At 47.9% G+C, this 8,781-nt stretch overlaps 1 protein-coding gene across 1 annotated transcript in view; it reads right to left on the bottom strand.

Moving 5' to 3' along the window:
* The window catches only part of LOC143832340 (neuropeptide Y receptor type 2-like), a 212,468-nt gene extending 204,806 nt beyond the window's left edge, over positions 1–7,662 (bottom strand). The window contains exon 1 of the mRNA XM_077326591.1: positions 7,520–7,662. The gene's annotated coding sequence lies outside the window, so the exon portion shown is untranslated. The remainder of the gene's footprint in view (positions 1–7,519) is intronic.
* Between the last annotated feature and the right edge of the window lie 1,119 nt (positions 7,663–8,781).

The raw sequence follows: 8,781 nt of genomic DNA on the forward strand, positions 1-8,781 counted from the left end.
TTTCTTGAAAAGATCTCTGGTCCTCCCCATTCTATTGTTTTCTTCTATTTGTTTGCACTGTTCATTTAAGAAGGCATTCTTATCTCTTCTAGCTTTTCTCTGGAATTCTGCATTCAATTGGGTGTATCTTTCTCTTTCTCCCTTGCCTTTCACTTCCCTTCTCTCCTTAGCTATTTGTAAAGCTTCCTCAGACAGCCATTTTGATTTTTTGCATTTCTTTTTCTTTGGGATGGTTTTAGTTGCTACCTCTTGTACAATGTCGTGAACCTCCGTCCATAGTTCTTCAGGCACTCTGTCTATCAGATCTAATTCCTTAAATCTATTTGTCACCTCTACTGTATATTCGTCGGGGATATGATTTAGTTCATACCTGAGTGGCCTAGTGCTTTTCCCTATTTTCTTCAATTTAAGCCTAAATTTTGCAACAAGAAGCTGATGATCTGAACCACAATCAGCTCCTGGTCTTGTTATTACTGAATGTATAGAACTTTTCCATCTTTGGCTGCAGAGCACATAGTCAATCTGATTTCTGTGTTGACCGTCTGGTGATGTCCATGTGTAGAGTCGTCTCTTGGGTTGTTGGAAAAGAGTGTTTCCTATGACCATTGTATTCTCTTGACAAAATTCTACCAGCCTGTGCCCTGCTTCATTTTGTACTCCAAGGCCGAACTTGCCTGTTATCCCGGTTATCTTTTGGCTTCCTACTTTAGCATTCCAATCCCCCATGATGATAAGCACATCGTTTTTTGGCGTTGCTTCTAGAAGGTGTTGTAGGGCTTCATAGAACTGATCAACTTCATCCTCTTCAGCAGCAGTGGTTGGGGCATAGACCTGGATCACTGTGATGTTGAATGGTTTGCCTTGGATTTGAACTGAGATCATTTTTTCATTTTGTTTATTGTATCCCAAGACTGCTTTTCCTACTCTCTTATTGATTATGAAGGCTACTCTATTTCTTCTGCGAGATTCTTGTCCACAGTAGTATACCTGATGGTCATCTGAATTAAATTCACCCATTCCTGTCCATTTTAGTTCACTGATTCCTAAAATGTCGATGTTCAGTCTTGTCATTTCTTGTTTAACCACGTCCAGCTTGCCTTGATTCATGGATCTGACGTTCCAGGTTCCTATGGAATAAAAATCTTTACAGCATCGGACTGTCTTTTCGCCACCAGTTACTTCCACAACTGAGCGTCCTTTCGGCTTTGGCCCAGTCGCTTCATTCATTCTGGCGCTACTCGTACTAGCCGTCTGCTCATCCCCAGTAGCATATTGGACACCTTCCGACCTGAGGGGCTCATCTTCCGGCATCATAACGTTTTGCCTTTTGGAACTGTCCATAGAGTTTTCATGGCAAAGATACTGGAGTGGTTTGCCATTTCCTTCTCCAGTGGATCACCTTTTGTCAGAGCTCTCAGCTATGACCTGTCCGTCTTGGGTGGCCCTGCACGGTATAGCTCATAGCTTCACTGAACTACGCAAGCCCCCTTGCCACAACAAGGCAGCGATCCTTGAAGGGGGAAAATATAGTGAGTCGCTTAACTTTGCAGGTGCCGTATTTTTGCCGTTTCAAATGATGTCGTCTGCATCCAGGTTGTCTGCATCCAGGTTCCCAGGTTCCCAGCAGCAAACTGGCAGCTACAGTCTCCAATTTAAAGCACTAGCTGGGGAATACTGAAAACTGGATTTCCCCAGGTTTGTAGCAAGATCAGCAAGACAGCAACCAGCAAGCACTAATGAAATGGCTGTGGTATAACCAAAGCAAACAAAGTAGCGAGATCTCCATGTTAAGTGCCTGCCTGCCTCCCTCTCCCTTCTTCCAGCAAGGGGGCTATTTTTTTCTTTAGCAAACTGCCTGGAGCCACTGCCTGAATACTCCAGCCAGGCAATTAAAAAAAAAAAAGAAATTCCCCAATAGTTGATGCACAAGCATGCCTCTCAGATCCTCCCCCCCCCCAAAAAAAAAGATGAAAAAACTACTTCTCCTAAGCTTCAAGGCTGGGGGGGGGTGACATTAAAATAAGCACTATGCATCTATTAGTAGATGCATAGGTATAGCAATGGAGAAGATGTAACTTTTTTAAAAAGATCACTTTCCCTTTAAGGCTGGGGAGAAAGGTGATTGGCTTGCTGCCATGATTGACAGGCAGGGAGAGACTCGTGGGTATAGTGAGTCCCTCTCCTCCATTTTAATCAGCCATGCAGAGTGCTAGGAAGCTGCAGAAAAAAGCCAGAGAGCAAGGTGAGGAATAGTGGGGAGGTGCAATTTTTTATAGCGTTAAGCCATTGTGCTGGCTTAACACTATTTTTTTAGAAGTGCAGAATGGCCCTCTATCACCTGAAGCCCAGTGTGAAGTGCCATCCAATCACTGGCCTACTCTTCACTTTGTGTTCACAAATACAGTCATAGTAATTATTATTTATTATGTTTGTATACTGCCTTCCTGCCATAATAGCTTAATTGCAGTTGTGTTGTAAGAAGTACAGAGGTGACCCTTTGGATGGTTTAGAGCAGTGGTCCCCAACCTTTTTTCGGCTGGGGACCGGCAGGACAACTGCCCCGCCCACACATCGTGCAAGCGTGGCTGGGCCACGCATGCACACATGCACCATGCGCAGCCAAAATCGCGCATGCACAGCACTTTCGGCCGCACATGGCGTCATGTGCAGCCCTGATTCCCTCTCCCCCCCCCCTCCCGCAGTAAGAAGCTTCCCGGGCCGCAAGCTTGCGGCCTGGGAAGTTTTTTACTGCGGGGGGGAGAGGGAACCGCGGCCTGGTGCCATGGCCTTCGCGACCCGCCACCGGGCCGCGGACCGCAGGTTGGGGATCACTGGTTTAGAGCAGTGGTCCGCAACCTTTTTATCACCGGGGACCGGTCAACGCTTGACGATTTTACTGAGGCCCCGGGGGGGGGTAGTCGTTTGCAGAGGGATGTCACTGCCTGAGCCCCTGCTCCACTTGTTTTCCCGCCGGCGCCCCTTACTTCCCACCACCCGCTAGGGGGTGCTGCCAGCAGCAGCTGTGCAGTGCCATGCCGAAGGGGAGCCCCAGCCATGGCGGCCGCTGGAGAGCACCAAAGGTGAGCCAGCGGCAGAATGGCAGGGCAGCAGCCGGGGAGGAGGACGAGGAGGAGACTGATCCACGGACTGGTACCGGTCTCCGAACCGGGGGTTGGGGACTACTGGTTTAGAGTACATAGTAAGTGATACTTGGCATTATATACCATTACTAGAAATTAAGCCCGCTGTAGAAGAAAGACAGCGGGCGCTAGAGAATGGGGTGGCAGACTGTAGGCAAAGAAGGAAGAAGAGGAAAGGAGGTATGGGAGGGAGAAAGAAGGGCAAGGGGTGGTTGAAAGGATGGATAGAAGGGAGAAAGAAAGGAAATAAAGGAGAAAGACAGGAAGCAAGGGAGAGGGAGAGAGAGAGAGGCAGGAAGGAGATGGAGAAATAGAGGAAGTCAGGAAGTCAGGAAATAAGAAGGAAGAAAGGAAGGCAGGCAGAGAGGTAGGTGAAATGGGAGGGGACAGGGGTGTGTGAAGGGTGGGGGAATCATGGGGGGGAGCGAATCGGGAGAGGGAGGTGGCAAGGAATGAGGGGGTAGAGAGGAGTGTGTGTGTGGATGTGTGGGGTGGGGGAAGCGTGGTGGGTGGGTGGCTGTGTGTGTGGGGGCGGAGAAGCGGCTGCGGTGCAATCGTGCGGGGGGCGGCTAGGGGTTTTTTGCTGGTATGTGTGTGTGCGTGCGTGTGTGTGGGGGTGGGGAAGCAGCGACGGTGCGATGTGGGCACGGCTAAGGGGGTTTTGTGGGGGGGGGCAGGGAAGCGGCAGCGGGGTGATCGCGGGTGGGCAGCCAAGGGGGGTTGGCTGGTGAGTGTGTGTGTGTGTGTGTGTGTGTTGTTTGGGCGTGGGGAAGCAGCGGCGGCACGATGGGGGGGCAGCCAGGGGGGTTGTGTGTGTGTGTGTGTGTCTGGGCAACTGGAAGCCAGCGGGGGGGGGGGACTCACAGTTGGGGAAGGCTGCTTGTCCTTGTGTACAGTGAGTCCCCAGCCGGGCAAGGCGAGGCTGGGCCCAGCAGCCAATGGAGAGCTGGGCTTTGCGTGGCTCCCCATTGGCCGCTTGGCCCTGGAGTGATACTCAGAGGGACCAATCAGATACTCAGAGGGACTGATTGGACCCTCCGAGTTTTTATCCCGGACAGAGCCCACCCTTTCTCGTCCCCCTTAGAGCTTACTCTTTTATTTATTCCGCTCTGCAGGAGCGGTTAAAGATGCCCACTTAGCTGCCTTAGACTTTGAGGTATAGGAATAGTTCTTGAAATGCCATTTTATAGTGACATTCTTAACACCCTCTGGAGTTTGACGAGTGGAGTCTGAGCATGACAGAGTTTGAGGAGGTGTTGGACGTTAGCGTGGCATAATGCCATATTTTACCCCCAAAAACAGACATTTTCTTTAGGAAAACTGATCTCTAGAGACCAGCTGTGATTCCAGGTAAAGTCAGTAAGAAATGATTCCGTTTTTGCAGTCCATTGGTTCCATATTATTGTTGGAAGAATATGCATTTTAAAGGCTGACATGTAAACTTTCATAGCCTAGACTCTGCCATTGTAAAATAAATTCTCAGTCAGTATATATATGTCATATATATATGTCTCAGTCATATATATATATATATGTGTGTATGTGTGTATGTGTGTATGTGTGTATATATATATATATGTGTGTGTGTGTGTGTGTGTGTGTGCGTGCGTGCATGCATGCATGCATGCACAGGAGAAAGGAATGAAGAGTAGATTAATGAAAGGCAGGTGGATTAGCTTTTGACATTTTAATGTGAAACTCAGAAGCATATGCGATAAGCAAAGTAATCATTCATAATAACTAATTAGGTACAACTACCTAGAAAGGTGTTCCACTGCTACTTTTTGATACTGCTGGAAAAAAATAATCTTTTAGTATCTCCCCCCTCAAATGGAAGATTTGTGCCCTGTGCCCCAGAGGCTTTGCTTGTTTTAGTTTTACTGATTAACAGAGAGAAATAAAGTTAAACCTTAAATAAAAGCTTTACAGACAGGTTGCCTTGGTGTTGTCATCCCCACCCCACCCCACCCCAAGATTATGACCGCCAACCTTACCAAGAGTGTGGTTCTTCTATTCTGGCACTCAACAGGCCTAATTTCCCCCCACTGAATTATGGCTCTGTTTACTGAATCTGTCAGCCAGCATGCAATAGTAATCAACATATATATGACTAAAATTTATGGGCAGAAGCAGGGTTCTTATATGCTACTTTTCTCTACCCGAAGGAGTCTCAGAGCAGTTTACAATCGCCTTCCCTTTCCCACAACAGACACCCTATGAGGTAGATGAAGCTGAGGTCCATTCCGCACAACTTAAATGTAGCTGAATTGTAACACTTTGTAAATGCTACATTTTTGACATTATGCACGATGTCGTACACAAACCGCAGCACTCCAGCAACACTCACACAACATTCACTTCTTTATAGTGCTTCAGGGGGAATTGTAAAAAGTGGATTCCCCCTAAAAAAAAACGCTTGACTCCTGAGAACAACCTACAACACATCAGGAAAAGACATGTGCATTCTCAATATAGCGTTAGGAAGTAGGTCCCTCCTCCGCTCCTGCCCCCAAGCTTCCGGGAGACGGGAATGCCTTTTTTCCCTACAAACCGTATAAAGCAATGAACAAGCAAGCGCACTTTTCGTTTGACAGAAAGTTTTAAACTTTCAAAGTGAGCATAACATCACAGTCCCTTGCTCACCGTGTACCCGAATGTTGCCCTGCGTGCACTAACACGCATTGTATGTTATTGTTTTTTTTCTTGGAGACACATGTCAACAATTTCACACATGTCCGCCAGCAGGCTGTATTAGCGTGGATGGATAATTTTAAGTTCTTAATAATTTTAAGTTCTATTATATGATCTGTTTTTAATTGTATGATATTAAATGACCATATTTTTTTGGTCTTTTATGTATTAACTTCATAGAACTTGGTCTGAACGACTGTAATAAAGTTTGAACTGAAGCGTGGATGGAGGAACTGTGAAAGCTCCCTCAGCAGGCTTTTTTCCATCTCCAATGAATACCTCCCCCCAGTTTAGCCTTGTGTAAAAAAACATGGGGGGGGGATTATGATGAAATACAGTTCTGTGTGAAGCAAAGAAGCAATGAATTAACACATATTCATTGCCACATGTGTTTTCGGATTTTTAAAATTTTAAATTTAAAGGGAAAGGAGCATTTTAGAACCACGAGGGCAATCTGTTTGATTGGCTCTTCAGCTTTATTGATGGGCTGAGGCAGGCAGAAGTGCCACAAATTTAGAGTGCCTTGTTTGCAATCCCTGCAAGACCAGAAACGTGTGCTACCAAAAAAGTGCTACTGGTGCATGAATATTGTGCTACAATTTGCACTGTGCGAAATTGTAGCGGTTCGGGCTGCTGCAGACATCCAGCAACATTGCCAGATGTGCAGAATGGACCTGAGAGAGCCCTGATATTACTGCTCGGTCAGAACAGCTTTATCGATGCTATGGTGAGCCCAGGGTCACTATGGCGAGCCCAGTGCTATGGCGAGCCCAGCTGGCTGCATGTGGAGGAGGTGCAGGGAATCAAACCCGGCTTTCCAGATTAGAAGTCCCGACTCCTAATCACTACACCAAGTTGGCTCCCTTGAAGAGCTGCTTTTTACTACCCAGAGGAGTCTCAAAACAGCTCACAATTGCCTTCCTCATCCCACAACAGAAACTGTATGAGGTAGGTGTGGCTGAGAGAGCTCTGACAGAACTGTTCTGCAAGAACATCTCTAACAGGACTGTGGCTAGCCCACAGTCACCCAGCTTTCTGCATGTGTAGGAGTGGAGAATCAAACCCAGCTCTAGAGGCTGCTGCTCTTTACCGCTGTAACAAGTTGGCTCAACCATTCTTCCACTTGGTGCACGTGCAAACACCCACCTTCCTTCCTCCCAGGTCATCCCTCCCCCTTTGGCTTATTTCTGTCCTTGGTATCCAAGGAAGAGTACTACATGATGTGAATGATGGCCTGGTTATTGGACTATGAGCGCTCCTGGCTTATGGAGCATTCTCCCCCTTTCTGTTTTTGGGGGCTGGGGGTTAGTTTTTTCCTTCCCCCCTCTCTTGGGAGAGCAGTCTGGTGCTTATCGGCAGCAGAACGGAAGAAAAAGGGACCTGAAGGAGAAGAGCTGTGGCAGCCGCACACGGCAGTTCCAGTACCGGACTTGCGTTGGATGACTCCCCGGCGAGAGTCATCACTGCAGGGGGAAGGAGACCAACGTGAGCCGGGAGGCGCATTGGAGCAGGCCGTGGCAGGGGCCCCAATGCTGAGGGTCCCTGCGGGAGTTCCTATGCCCCCCCTTTGGATTGCCTGCTCCTTCTCTGTGTCTCGGTGTTTTTCAGCGTGCTTCAGACCCGGCGCTCCCCAATGGGTTCCCCCAACCTGGCTTAGGGTGAGGAGGGGCAGAGGATCAATCACCTACCAGGTTGAAGTTGGCGGCACAGCAACAGAATCATTCCCCTACCCGGGCCCCAGGCTGAAGCTTGCTGGTGGGGCTGAAAAATCACGGCTGCGGCAAACACTTGGGGCTGGAGTCCGATGGCTGCGGCAGAGGTTCATCCCACGGACAGTGAGAGGCCACCTGGGCCGGCCCCTCTGCGCGCGATTGCTGGAGTCCCGGGGTGGTTCCTTCCCCGGTTGGATGGTAACCTTGAGGACGAGGAGGACTGTGGTACTGCTGCTTTAAGAACTCAGCTGAAACTGGAGGAGTGGAGAATCGTGTCTCTTGGGCGCCACCCAGTGGTGACTGAGATATTGGCCAGAGCAGGGATTCTTAGTGCTCGCCTCCCTTGCACCATCTGGTGGCAGAAGGCTGAATTTCATCTCAATTTTTATTTTTGACCTTTTCTTGCTGCTGTGGCCTAGGACCTCTCCTGAGGTGATAGGAAGGTGTTAGTGACCATCATTGAGAGAGAAATGATAATTGGGAGCTAGGTTCAGCTGAACTAGGTGGGGACAAGCTGGGGGGCAGAGAGAACCCCTGAGATAGGCAGGATCTCACTCCACGATGCTGCCCACCTCTCCAGCTGTTAGATTAGGGTGTTGGAGGGGGGGAGGGTGGTGACAGAGTTAATGGGGTTGGGAGGGTTAGGGAGGGTTAGTGCAGTTGGGGAGGAGGCGGCACTCTGGAGGGAAGAGTAGTGCATGCTGGGAGAATTCGGTTAGGTTTTGTCAGTTAGAATCAGTTAATAGTTGGAATCTCAGTCAGTGACTGCCACTGCTTCTATATACTTGTGTGTTAGAGACACAGTCCATGTCTCAATAAATTGCTGCAACAAAAGGAAGTATGTTATGAACAAAGTTAGCCTCAGTAAGAAGGTATGAGACTGAACCCATATTATTACAATTTTATCAATTAAGAAGAGAGCAAAGCCTGTCAGCTATATAATAAATTTTCATTGTGTTTGTTAACTGTGGATGTGAGTAAACGTGTTTAACAGTTTCTCAAAGAATACAGAATGATTATTTCAAGAAAAAGAATGACTGCTTAAGTGTAAAACAAGCTGATCTTAACTGATACAGCAGCATTGTCTCAAAACAAAACTTCCCTGCTTACTCTGCCCAGGATTCTGTAAAGTCTAAGGCTATCACACATATTTATTTTAATATTCAACAAGGATATTGGTTTAAATCATGAACCTAGCTCAGCAATATTAACAGATTCAGTAACCCCCATCTGGTTAC

The sequence above is a fragment of the Paroedura picta genome, chromosome 3, assembly GCF_049243985.1.
Source record: "Paroedura picta isolate Pp20150507F chromosome 3, Ppicta_v3.0, whole genome shotgun sequence".
In the NCBI taxonomy this organism is placed as follows: Eukaryota; Metazoa; Chordata; class Lepidosauria; order Squamata; family Gekkonidae; genus Paroedura; species Paroedura picta.